This window comes from Papaver somniferum, chromosome 2 (genome assembly GCF_003573695.1).
Source record: "Papaver somniferum cultivar HN1 chromosome 2, ASM357369v1, whole genome shotgun sequence".
In the NCBI taxonomy this organism is placed as follows: Eukaryota; Viridiplantae; Streptophyta; class Magnoliopsida; order Ranunculales; family Papaveraceae; genus Papaver; species Papaver somniferum.
In genome coordinates, this window is record NC_039359.1 from 132737086 (window position 1) to 132749878 (window position 12793).

Sequence of the window (12793 nt, forward strand, 5' to 3'; positions counted from 1 at the left end):
TGAAGAAAAGACCTAGAGATGGTCGCTGCTTGTGTGTTTTGAAAAGAGATTTTCGAGTTGTATTTATAGGAAAATTAACTTGCAAATCAAGTTAGGTTTAGGTTTTTTCTTATAAAACGAGTTTTGTTTCTTGTAAAACAGTTAAACACAATAAAGGAATTTTTCCATAAATAAAACTCTTAAATAAATTATTTATCAAGTTAAAAACTTGCAAAAAATAATTTCAAGTAGACACGGAATTGGTGCTTGGTACACGCGCATGGGCATGGGTCGAAACATGTATTACAAGTTACCCACTCTTAAACTCAGCAACGGGGATGGAAGTAAAACGCCGCACTAAAATAAAAGCAAGAAGATGAAGAAAAGACCTAGAGATGGTCGCTGCTTGTGTGTTTTGAAAAGAGATTTTCGAGTTGTATTTATAGGAAAAGTAACTTGCAAATCAAGTTAGGCTTAGGTTTTTTCTTATAAAACGAGTTTTGTTTCTTGTAAAACAGTTAAACACAAAAAAGGAATTTTTCCATAAATAAAACACTTAAATAAATTATTTATCAAGTTAAAAACCTGCAAAAAATAATTTCAAGTAGACGCGGAATTGGTGCTTGGTACACGCGCATGGGCATGGGTCGAAACATGTATTACAAGTTACCCACTTTTAAACTCAGCAACGGGGATGGAAGTAAAACGCCGCACGAAAATAAAAGCAAGAAGATGAAAAAAAGACCTAGAGATGGTCGCTGCTTGTGTGTTTTGAAAGGAGATTTTCGAGTTGTATTTATAGGAAAATTAACTTGCAAATCAAGTTAGGCTTAGGTTTTTTCTTATAAAACGAGTTTTGTTTCTTGTAAAACAGTTAAACACAAAAAAGGAATTTTTCCATAAATAAAACTCTTAAATAAATTATTTATCAAGTTAAAAACTTGCAAAAAATAATTTCAAGTAGACACGGAATTGGTGCTTGGTACACGCGCATGGTCATGGGTCGAAACATGTATTACAAGTTACCCACTCTTAAACTCAGCAACGGGGATGGAAGTAAAACGCCGCACGAAAATAAAAGCAAGAAGATGAAGAAAAGACCTAGAGTTGGTCGCTGCTTGTGTGTTTTGAAAAGAGATTTTCGAGTTGTATTTATAGGAAAATTAACTTTCAAATCAAGTTAGGCTTAGGTTTTTTCTTATAAAACGAGTTTTGTTTCTTGTAAAACAGTTAAACACAAAAAAGGAATTTTTCCATAAATAAAACTCTTAAATAAATTATTTATCAAGTTAAAAACTTGCAAAAAATAATTTCAAGTAGACACGGAATTGGTGCTTGGTACACGCGCATGGTCATGGGTCGAAACATGTATTACAAGTTACCCACTCTTAAACTCAGCAACGGGGATGGAAGTAAAACGCCGCACGAAAATAAAAGCAAGAAGATGAAGAAAAGACCTAGAGATGGTCGCTGCTTGTGTGTTTTGAAAAGAGATTTTCGAGTTGTATTTATAGGAAAATTAACTTGCAAATCAAGTTAGGCTTGGGTTTTTTCTTATAAAACGAGTTTTGTTTCTTGTAAAACAGTTAAACACAAAAAAGGAATTTTTCCATGAATAAAACTCTTAAATAAATTATTTATCAAGTTAAAAACTTGCAAAAAATAATTTCAAGTAGACACGGAATTGGTGCTTGGTACACGCGCATGGGCATGGGTCGAAACATGTATTACAAGTTACCCACTCTTAAACTCAGCAACGGGGATGGAAGTAAAACGCCGCACGAAAATAAAAGCAAGAAGATGAACAAAAGACCTAGAGATGGTCGCTGCTTGTGTGTTTTGAAAAGAGATTTTCGAGTTGTATTTATAGGAAAATTAACTTGCAAATCAAGTTAGGCTTAGGTTTTTTCTTATAAAACGAGTTTTGTTTCTTGTAAAACAGTTAAACACAAAAAAGGATTTTTTCCATAAATAAAACTCTGAAATAAAATATTTATCAAGTTAAAAACTTGCAAAAAATAATTTCAAGTAGACACGGAATTGGTGCTTGGTACACGCGCATGGGCATGGGTCGAAACATGTATTACAAGTTACCCACTCTTAAACTCAGCAACGGGGATGGAAGTAAAACGCCGCACGAAAATAAAAGCAAGAAGATGAAGAAAAGACCTAGAGATGGTCGCTGCTTGTGTGTTTTGAAAAGAGATTTTCGAGTTGTATTTATAGGAAAATTAACTTGCAAATCAAGTTAGGCTTAGGTTTTTTCTTATAAAACGAGTTTTGTTTCTTGTAAAACAGTTAAACACAAAAAAGGAATTTTTCCATAAATAAAACTCTTAAATAAATTATTTATCAAGTTAAAAACTTGCAAAAATTAATTTCAAGTAGACACGGAATTGGTGCTTGGTACACGCGCATGGGCATGGGTCGAAACATGTATTATAAGTTACCCACTCTTAAACTCAACAACGGGGATGGAAGTAAAACTCCACACGAAAATAAAAGCAAGAAGATGAAGAAAAGACCTAGAGATGGTCGCTGCTTGTGTGTTTTGAAAAGAGATTTTCGAGTTGTATTTATAGGAAAATTAACTTGCAAATCAAGTTAGGCTTAGGTTTTTTCTTATAAAACGAGTTTTGTTTCTTGTAAAACAGTTAAACACAAAAAAGGAATTTTTCCATAAATAAAACTCTTAAATAAATTATTTATCAAGTTAAAAACTTGCAAAAAATAATTTCAAGTAGACACGGAATTGGTGCTTGGTACACGCGCATGGGCATGGGTAGAAACATGTATTACAAGTTACCCACTCTTAAACTCAGCAACGGGGATGGAACTAAAACGCCGCACGAAAATAAAAGAAAGAAGATGAAGAAAAGACCTAGAGATGGTCGCTGCTTGTGTGTTTTGAAAAGAGATTTTCGAGTTGAATTTATAGGAAAATTAACTTGCAAATCAAGTTAGGTTTAGGTTTTTTCTTATAAAACGAGTTTTGTTTCTTGTAAAACAGTTAAACACAAAAAAGGAATTTTTCCATAAATAAAACTCTTAAATAAATTATTTATCAAGTTAAAAACTTGCAAAAAATAATTTCAAGTAGACACGGAATTGGTGCTTGGTACACGCGCATGGGCATGGGTCGAAACATGTATTACAAGTTACCCACTCTTAAACTCAGCAACGGGGATGGACGTAAAACGCCGCACGAAAATAAAAGCAAGAAGATGAAGAAAAGACCTAAAGATGGTCGCTGCTTGTGTGTTTTGAAAAGAGATTTTCGAGTTGTATTTATAGGAAAATTAACTTGCAAATCAAGTTAGGTTTAGGTTTTTTCTTATAAAACGAGTTTTGTTTCTTGTAAAACAGTTAAACACAATAAAGGAATTTTTCCATAAATAAAACTCTTAAATAAATTATTTATCAAGTTAAAAACTTGCAAAAAATAATTTCAAGTAGACACGGAATTGGTGCTTGGTACACGCGCATGGGCATGGGTCGAAACATGTATTACAAGTTACCCACTCTTAAACTCAGCAACGGGGATGTAAGTAAAACGCCGCACGAAAATAAAAGCAAGAAGATGAAAAAAAGACCTAGAGATGGTCGCTGCTTGTGTGTTTTGAAAAGATATTTTCGAGTTGTATTTATAGGAAAATTAACTTGCAAATCAAGTTAGGTTTAGGTTTTTTCTTATAAAACGAGTTTTGTTTCTTGTAAAACAGTTAAACACAAAAAAGGATTTTTTCCATAAATAAAACTCTTAAATAAATTATTTATCAAGTTAAAAACTTGCAAAAAATAATTTCAAGTAGACACGGAATTGGTGCTTGGTACACGCGCATGGGCATGGGTCGAAACATGTATTACAAGTTACCCACTCTTAAACTCAGCAACGGGGATGGAAGTAAAACGCCGCACGAAAATAAAAGCAAGAAGATGAAGAAAAGACCTAGAAATGGTGGCTGCTTGTGTGTTTTGAAAAGAGATTTTCGAGTTGTATTTATAGGAAAATTAACTTGCAAATCAAGTTAGGTTTAGGTTTTTTCTTATAAAACGAGTGTTGTTTCTTGTAAAACAGTTAAACACAAAAAAGGAATTTTTCCATAAATAAAACTCTTAAATAAATTATTTAGCAAGTTAAAAACTTGCAAAAAATAATTTCAAGTAGACACGGAATTGGTGCTTGGGACACGCGCATGGGCACGGGTCGAAACATGTATTACAAGTTACCCACTCTTAAACTCAGCAACGGGGATGGAAGTAAAACGCCGCACGAAAATAAAAGCAAGAAGATGAAGAAAAGACCTAGAGATGGTCGCTGCTTGTGTGTTTTGAAAAGAGATTTTCGAGTTGTATTTATAGGAAAATTAACTTGCAAATCAAGTTAGGCTTGGGTTTTTTCTTATAAAACGAGTTTTGTTTCTTGTAAAACAGTTAAACACAAAAAAGGAATTTTTCCATGAATAAAACTCTTAAATAAATTATTTATCAAGTTAAAAACTTGCAAAAAATAATTTCAAGTAGACACGGAATTGGTGCTTGGGACACGCGCATGGGCATGGGTCGAAACATGTATTACAAGTTACCAACTCTTAAACTCAGCAACGGGGATGGAAGTAAAACGCCGCAGGAAAATAAAAGCAAGAAGATGAACAAAAGACCTAGAGATGGTCGCTGCTTGTGTGTTTTGAAAAGAGATCTTCGAGTTGTATTTATAGGAAAATTAACTTGCAAATCAAGTTAGGCTTAGGTTTTTTCTTATAATAGAGTTTTGTTTCTTGTAAAACAGTTAAACACAAAAAAGGAGTTTTTCCATAAATAAAACTCTTAAATAAATTATTTATCAAGTTAAAAACTTGCAAAAAATAATTTCAAGTAGACACGGAATTGGTGCTTGGTTCACGCGTATGGGCATGGGTCGAAACATGTATTACAAGTTACCCACTCTTAAACTCAGCAACGGGGATGGAAGTAAAACGCCGCATGAAAATAAAAGCAAGAAGATGAAGAAAAGACCTAGAGATGGTCGCTGCTTGTGTGTTTTGAAAAGAGATTTTCGCGTTGTATTTATTGGAAAATTAACTTGCAAATCAAGTTAGGTTTAGGTTTTTTCTTATAAAACGAGTTTTGTTTCTTGTAAAACAGTTAAACACAAAAAAGGAATTTTTCCATAAATAAAACTCTTAAATAAATTATTTATCAAGTCAAAAACTTGCAAAAAATAATTTCAAGTAGACACGGAATTGGTGCTTGGTACACGCGCATGGGCATGGGTCGAAACATGTATTACAAGTTACCCACTCTTAAACTCAACAACGGGGATGGAAGTAAAACACCGCACGAAAATAAAAGCAAGAAGATGAAGAAAAAACCTAGAGATGGTCACTGCTTGTGTGTTTTGAAAAGAGATTTTCGAGTTGTATTTATAGGAAAATTAACTTGCAAATCAAGTTAGGTTTAGATTTTTTCTTATAAAACGAGTTTTGTTTCTTGTAAAACAGTTAAACACAAAAAAGGAATTTTTCCATAAATAAAACTCTTAAATAAATTATTTATCAAGTTAAAAACTTGCAAAAAATAATTTCAAGTAGACACGGAATTGGTGCTTGGTACACGCGCATGGGCATGGGTCAAAACATATATTACAAGTTATCCACTCTTAAACTCAGCAACGGGGATGGAAATAAAACGCCGCACGAAAATAAAAGCAAGAATATGAAGAAAAGACCTAGAGATGGTCGCTCCTTGTGTGTTTTGAAAAGAGATTTTCGAGTTGTATTTATAGGAAAATTAACTTGCAAATCAAGTTAGGTTTAGGTTTTTTTTATAAAACGAGTTTTGTTTCTTGTAAAAAAGTTAAACACAAAAAAGGAAATTTTTCCATAAATAAAACTCTTAAATAAATTGTTTATCAAGTTAAAAACTTGCATAAAATAATTTCAAGTAAACACGAAATTGGTGCTTGGTACACGCGCATGGGCATGGGTCGAAGCATGTATTACAAGTTACCCACTCTTAAACTCAGCAACGGGGATAGAAGTGAAACGCCGCACGAAAATAAAAGCAAGAAGATGAAGAAAAGACCTAGAGATGGTCGCTGCTTGTGTGTTTTGAAAAGAGATTTTCGAGTTGTATATATAGGAAAATTAACTTGCAAATCAAGTTAGGTTTAGGTTTTTTCTTATAAAACGAGTTTTGTTTTTTTTTAAATAAGTTAAACACAAAAAAGGAATTTCAAGTAGACACGGAATTGGTGCTTGGTACACGCGCATGGGCATGGGTCGAAACATGTATTACAAGTTACCCACTCTTAAACTCAGCAACGAGGATGGAAGTAAAACGCCGCACGAAAATAAAAGCAAGAAGATGAAGAAAAGACCTAGAGATGGTCGCTGCTTGTTGTATTGAAAAGAGATTTTCGAGTTGTATTTATAGGAAAATTAACATGCAAATCAAGTTAGGTTTAGGTTTTTTCTTATAAAACGAGTTTTGTTTCTTGTAAAACAGTTAAACACAAAAAAGGAATTTTTCCATAAAATAAACTCTTAATTAAATTATTTATCAAGTTAAAAACTTGCAGAAAATAATTTCAAGTAGACATGGAATTGGTGCTTGGTACACGCGCATGGGCATGGGTCGAAACATGTATTACAAGTTACCCACTCTTAAACTCAGCAACGGGGATGGAAGTAAAACGCCGCACAAAAATAAAAGCAAGAAGATGAAGAAAAGACCTAGAGATGGTCGCTGCTTGTGTGTTTTGAAAACAGATTTTCGAGTTGTATTTATAGGAAAATTAACTTGCAAATCAAGTTAGGTTTAGGTTTTTTATTATAAAACGAGTTTTGTTTCTTGTAAAACAGTTAAACACAAAAAAGGAATTTTTCCATAAATAAAACTCTTAAATAAATTATTTATCAAGTTAAAAACTTGCAAAAAATAATTTAAAGTAGACACGGAATTGGTGCTTGGTACACGCGCATGGGCATGGGTCGAAACATGTATTATAAGTTACCCACTCTTAAACTCAGCAACGGGAATGGAAGTAAAACGCCGCACGAAAATAAAAGCAAGAAGATGAAGAAAAGACCTAGAGATGGTCGCTGCTTGTGTGTTTTGAAAAGAGATTTTCGAGTTGTATTTATAGGAAAATTAACTTGCAAATCAAGTTAGGCTTAGGTTTTTTCTTATAAAACGAGTTTTGTTTCTTGTAAAACAGTTAAACACAAAAAAGGAATTTTTCCATAAATAAAACTCTTAAATAAATTATTAATCAAGTTAAAAACTTGCAAAAAATAATTTCAAGTAGACACGGAATTGGTGCTTGGTACACGCGCATGGGCATGGGTCGAAACATGTATTACAAGTTACCCACTCTTAAACTCAGCAACGGGGATGGAAGTAAAACGCCGCACGAAAATAAAAGCAAGAAGATGAAAAAAAGACCTAGAGATGGTCGCTGCTTGTGTGTTTTGAAAAGATATTTTCGAGTTGTATTTATAGGAAAATTAACTTGCAAATCAAGTTAGGTTTAGGTTTTTTCTTATAAAACGAGTTTTGTTTCTTGTAAAACAGTTAAACACAAAAAAGGAATTTTTCCATAAATAAAACTCTTAAATAAATTATTTATCAAGTTAAAAACTTGCAAAAAATAATTTCAAGTAGACACGGAATTAGTGCTTGGTACACGCGCATGGGCATGGGTCGAAACATGTATTACAAGTTACCCACTCTTAAACTCAGCAACGGGGATGGAAGTAAAACACCGCACGAAAATAAAAGCAAGAAGATGAAGAAAACACCTAGAGATGGTCGCTGCTTGTGTGTTTTGAAAAGAGATTTTCGAGTTGTATTTATAGGAAAATTAACTTGCAAATCAAGTTAGGCTTAGGTTTTTTCTTATAAAACGAGTTTTGTTTCTTGTAAAACAGTTAAACACAAAAAAGGAATTTTTCCATGAATAAAACTCTTAAATAAATTATTTATCAAGTTAAAAACTTGCAAAAAATAATTTCAAGTAGACACGGAATTGGTGCTTGGGACACGCGCATGGGCATGGGTCGAAACATGTATTACAAGTTACCAACTCTTAAACTCAGCAACGGGGATGGAAGTAAAACGCCGCACGAAAATAAAAGCAAGAAGATGAAGAAAAGACCTAGAGATGGTCGCTGCTTGTGTGTTTTGAAAAGAGATTTTCGAGTTGTATTTATAGGAAAATTAACTTGCAAATAAAGTTAGGTTTAGGTTTTTTCTTATAAAACGAGTTTTGTTTCTTGTAAAACAGTTAAACACAAAAAAGGAATTTTTCCATAAATAAAACTCTTAAATAAATTATTTATCAAGTTAAAAACTTGCAAAAAATAATTTCAAGTAGACACGGAATTGGTGCTTGGTACACGCGCATGGGCATGGGTCGAAACATGTATTACAAGTTACCCACTCTTAAACTCAGCAACGGGGATGGAAGTAAAACGCCGCACGAAAATAAAAGCAAGATGTTGAAGAAAAGACCTAGAGATGGTCGCTGCTTGTGTGTTTTGAAAAGAGATTTTCGAGTTGTATTTATAGGAAAATTAACTTGCAAATCAAGTTAGCTTTAGGTTTTTTCTTATATAACGAGTTTTGTTTCTTGTAAAACAGTTAAACACAAAAAAGGAATTTCAAGTAGACACGGAATTGGTGCTTGGTACACGCGCATGGGCATGGGTCGAAACATGTATTACAAGTTACCCACTCTTAAACTCAGCAACGGGGATGGAAGTAAAACGCCGCACGAAAATAAAAGCAAGAAGATGAAGAAAAGACCTAGAGATGGTCGCTGCTTGTGTGTTTTGAAAACAGATTTTCGAGTTGTATTTATAGGAAAATTAACATGCAAATCAAGTTAGGTTTAGGTTTTTTCTTATAAAACGAGTTTTGTTTCTTGTAAAACAGTTAAACACAAAAAAGGAATTTTTCCATAAATAAAACTCTTAAATAAATTATTTATCAAGTTATAAAAATGCAAAAAATAATTTCAAGTAGACACGGAATTGGTGCTTGGTACACGCGCATGGGCATGGGTCGAAACATGTATTACAAGTTACCCACTCTTAAACTCAGCAACGGGGATGGAAGTAAAACGCCGCACGAAAAAAAAAAGCAAGATGTTGAAGAAAAGACCTAGAGATGGTCGCTGCTTGTGTGTTTTGAAAAGAGATTTTCGAGTTGTATTTATAGGAAAATTAACTTGCAAATCAAGTTAGGTTTAGGTTTTTTCTTATAAAACGAGTTTTGTTTCTTGTAAAACAGTTAAACACAAAAAAGGAATTTCAAGTAGACACGGAATTGGTGCTTGGTACACGCGCATGGGCATGGGTCGAAACATGTATTACAAATTACCCACTCTTAAACTCAGCAACGGGGATGGAAGTAAAACGCCGCACGAAAATAAAAGCAAGAAGATGAAGAAAAGACCTAGAGATGGTCGCTGCTTGTGTGTTTCTAAGAGAGATTTTCGAGTTGTATTTATAGGAAAATTAACTTGCAAATCAAGTTAGGTTTAGGTTTTTTCTTATAAAACGATTTTTGTTTCTTGTAAAACAGTTAAACACAAAAAAGGAATTTTTCCATAAATAAAACTCTTAAATAAATTATTTATCAAGTTAAAAACTTGCAAAAAATAATTTCAAGTAGACACGGAATTGGTGCTTGGTACACGCGCATGGGCATGGGTCGAAACATGTATTACAAGTTACCCACTCTTAAACTCAGCAACGGGGATGGAAGTAAAACGCCGCACGAAAATAAAAGAAAGAAGATGAAGAAAAAGACCTAGAGATGGTCGCTGCTTGTGTGTTTTGAAAAGAGATTTTCGAGTTGTATTTATAGGAAAATTAACTTGCAAATCAAGTTAGGTTTAGGTTTTTTCTTATAAAACGAGTTTTGTTTCTTGTAAAACAGTTAAACACAAAAAAGGAATTTTTCCATAAATAAAACTCTTAAATAAATTATTTATCAAGTTAAAAACTTGCAAAAAATAATTTCAAGTAGACACGGAATTGGTGCTTGGTACACGCGCATGGGCATGGGTCGAAACATGTATTACAAGTTACCCACTCTTAAACTCAGCAACGGGGATGGAATTAAAACGCCGCACGAAAATAAAAGCAAGAAGATGAAGAAAAAACCTAGAGATGGTCGCTGCTTGTGTGTTTTGAAAAGAGATTTTCGGGTTGTATTTATAGAAAAATTAACTTGCAAATCAAGTTAGGTTTAGGTTTTTTCTTATAAAACGAGTTTTGTTTCTTGTAAAACAGTTAAACACAAAAAAGGAATTTTTCCATAAATAAAACTCTTAAATAAATTATTTATCAAGTTAAAAACTTGCAAAAAATAATTTCAAGTAGACACGGAATTGGTGCTTGGTACACGCGCATGGGCATGGGTCGAAACATGTATTACAAGTTACCCACTCTTAAACTCAGCAACGGGGATGAAAGTAAAACGTCGCACGAAAATAAAAGCAAGAAGATGAAGAAAAGACCTAAAGATGGTCGCTGCTTGTGTGTTTTGAAAAGAGATTTTCGAGTTGTATTTATAGGAAAATTAACTTGCAAATCAAGTTAGGTTTAGGTTTATTCTTATAAAACGAGTTTTGTTTCTTGTAAAACAGTTAAACACAAAAAAGGAATTTTTCCATAAATAAAACTCTTAAATAAATTATTTATCAAGTTAAAAACTTGCAAAAAATAATTTCAAGTAGACACGGAATTGGTGCTTGGTACACGCGCATGGGCATGGGTCGAAACATGTATTACAAGTTACCCACTCTTAAACTCAGCAACGGGGATGGAAGTAAAACACCGCACGAAAATAAAAGCAAGAAGATGAAGAAAAGACCTAGAGATGGTCGCTGCTTGTGTGTTTTGAAAAGAAATTTTCGAGTTGTATTTATAGGAAAATTAACTTGCAAATCAAGTTAGGCTTAGGTTTTTTCTTATAAAACGAGTTTTGTTTCTTGTAAAACAGTTAAACACAAAAAAGGAGTTTTTCCATAAATAAAACTCTTAAATAAATTATTTATCAAGTTAAAAACTTGCAAAAAATAATTTCAAGTAGACACGGAATTGGTGCTTGGGACACGCGCATGGGCATGGGTCGAAACATGTATTACAAGTTACCAACTCTTAAACTCAGCAACGGGGATGGAAGTAAAACGCCGCACGAAAATAAAAGCAAGAAGATGAAGAAAAGACCTAGAGATGGTCGCTGCTTGTGTGTTTTGAAAAGAGATTTTCGAGTTGTATTTCTAGGAAAATTAACTTGCAAATCAAGTTAGGCTTAGGTTTTTTCTTATAAAACGAGTTTTGTTTCTTGTAAAACAGTTAAACACAAAAAAGGAATTTTTCCATAAATAAAACTCTTAAATAAATTATTTATCAAGTTAAAAACTTGCAAAAAATAATTTCAAGTAGACACGGAATTGGTGCTTGGTACACGCGCATGGGCATGGGTAGAAACATGTATTACAAGTTACCCACTCTTAAACTCAGCAACGGGGATGGAACTAAAACGCCGCACGAAAATAAAAGAAAGAAGATGAAGAAAAGACCTAGAGATGGTCGCTGCTTGTGTGTTTTGAAAAGAGATTTTCGAGTTGAATTTATAGGAAAATTAACTTGCAAATCAAGTTAGGTTTAGGTTTTTTCTTATAAAACGAGTTTTGTTTCTTGTAAAACAGTTCAACACAAAAAAGGAATTTTTCCATAAATAAAACTCTTAAATAAATTATTTATCAAGTTAAAAACTTGCAAAAAATAATTTCAAGTAGACACGGAATTGGTGCTTGGTACACGCGCATGGGCATGGGTCGAAACATGTATTACAAGTTACCCACTCTTAAACTCAGCAACGGGGATGTAAGTAAAACGCCGCACGAAAATAAAAGCAAGAAGATGAAAAAAAGACCTAGAGATGGTCGCTGCTTGTGTGTTTTGAAAAGATATTTTCGAGTTGTATTTATAGGAAAATTAAATTGCAAATCAAGTTAGGTTTAGGTTTTTTCTTATAAAACGAGTTTTGTTTCTTGTAAAACAGTTAAACACAAAAAAGGATTTTTTCCATAAATAAAACTCTGAAATAAATTATTTATCAAGTTAAAAACTTGCAAAAAATAATTTCAAGTAGACACGGAATTGGTGCTTGGTACACGCGCATGGGCATGGGTCGAAACATGTATTACAAGTTACCCACTCTTAAACTCAGCAACGGGGATGGAAGTAAAACGCCGCACGAAAATAAAAGCAAGAAGATGAAGAAAAGACCTAGAGATGGTGGCTTCTTGTGTGTTTTGAAAAGAGATTTTCGAGTTGTATTTATAGGAAAATTAACTTGCAAATCAAGTTAGGTTTAGGTTTTTTCTTATAAAACGAGTGTTGTTTCTTGTAAAACAGTTAAACACAAAAAAGGAATTTTTCCATAAATAAAACTCTTAAATAAATTATTTATCAAGTTAAAAACTTGCAAAAAATAATTTCAAGTAGACACGGAATTGGTGCTTGGGACACGCGCATGGGCACGGGTCGAAACATGTATTACAAGTTACCCACTCTTAAACTCAGCAACGGGGATGGAAGTAAAACGCCGCACGAAAATAAAAGCAAGAAGATGAAGAAAACACCTAGAGATGGTCGCTGCTTGTGTGTTTTGAAAAGAGATTTTCGAGTTGTATTTATAGGAAAATTAACTTGCAAATCAAGTTAGGTTTAGGTTTTTTCTTATAAAACGAGTTTTGTTTCTTGTAAAACAGTTAAACACAAAAAAGGAATTT